General features: G+C 39.6%; 1 pseudogene; it reads right to left on the reverse strand.

Annotated features, from left to right (window-relative positions):
• Positions 1 to 461: 461 nt before the first annotated feature.
• LOC116639758 lies at positions 462 to 1,041 on the reverse strand (annotated as a pseudogene).
• Between the last annotated feature and the right edge of the window lie 254 nt (positions 1,042 to 1,295).

The following is a 1,295-nucleotide window of genomic DNA, read 5'->3' on the forward strand; positions in this document are numbered from 1 at the left end:
CACGTGGTAAGAATATGTTTAGCTTTGTAGGAAACTGCTGTAGGAAAGCTTTGTAGGAAGCTTTGTAGGAAACGTCCATCGAAGCTTTGTAGGAAACGTTCTGTACGTGACTATAGAAAGTGTGAACAGTAGCCAAACTGTGTTCCAAAGTGACTATACATTTTGCATTCTCACAAGCAGTCTATGACAGTTCCTGTTGCTCCACACCCCACCAACATTTAGTGTTGTCAGTGTTGTGGATTTTGGCCATTCTAGAAAGGTGTGTAGTAGTAACTCATTGTGCTTTTAATGTGCATTCCCCTGATGACAGATGATGTGGAGCAACTTTCCATATGCTTTCTTAAAAAATACAGAGCATTTGTTGTATCTTTAAAATATCACGAGATATTTTATCAAGAATCATCTTGATAAAATATGAAGAACATCTATCATGTTGTTTCTGTTCCTGAACAACTTAGAAGTTATTCATCAGCCTGAGGAGCTATTCCTTTTTCAGAGACATAGATCCATCCCCAAATTTTCTGATATCCTTGTTTTCAACTGTTGTGGCTTGCTGAATCAAAGCAGCTGAATTTGATACAAGTTCAATGTTGTTTCCTTCCAGAATTAACTCATCTTTCTGGGCACGAGACACTGAACAAAAGCAATGCCTGGCTTCATCCAAACCCTGCAGATGTATTTTTCACCCAAGAAATTTTGGACTTCAATAAGAGACCTGTTCTCCTGAATAATGACGTTGATGGGGAAGTGAGCATACATAGACCTCATCTTGTAATGAAAGCCCAGTGTAACACCCTTGATCACGTTCTGTACGTGACTATTGAAAGTGTGAACAGTAGCCAATTCCTTTCTATTTCCCCACCATTTGTCAACCCAGAGCCCCTTCTTTTTCTTTCCAAGAAGACTGAGTTTTATATTGATGTGCTTGAAGTCCTTTTGCAGGGTTCTTCTGGGGTTCTTCACAATAACTGTGCATCCTTTCAGAGTGATGTCGACATTTTCTGGAATGTCAGTCATCTGATTGCTGAGAGTGGTCTTCATTCTCACAGCTGATGTGGCAAAGAGCTCATATGCTTTTTTGTCATCTCCAGGTCTTCTTTGGTGAGGTGTCTGTTAAGGTGTTTGGCCCATTTTTAACTAGGTTGTTCATTTTCATATTGTCAGGTTTTAAGAGGTCTTTGTGTATTTTGGGTAACAGTGCTTTATCAGATGTGTCTGTTACAAGGTATGCTCCCAGTCTCTGGGTTGTCTTCTCATTTTCTTAACATTGTCTTTCACAGAGCAGAAGTTTTGGG

This window comes from Phoca vitulina, unplaced genomic scaffold (assembly GCF_004348235.1).
Source record: "Phoca vitulina isolate PV1807 unplaced genomic scaffold, GSC_HSeal_1.0 scaffold2, whole genome shotgun sequence".
NCBI classification, from domain to species: domain Eukaryota; kingdom Metazoa; phylum Chordata; class Mammalia; order Carnivora; family Phocidae; genus Phoca; species Phoca vitulina.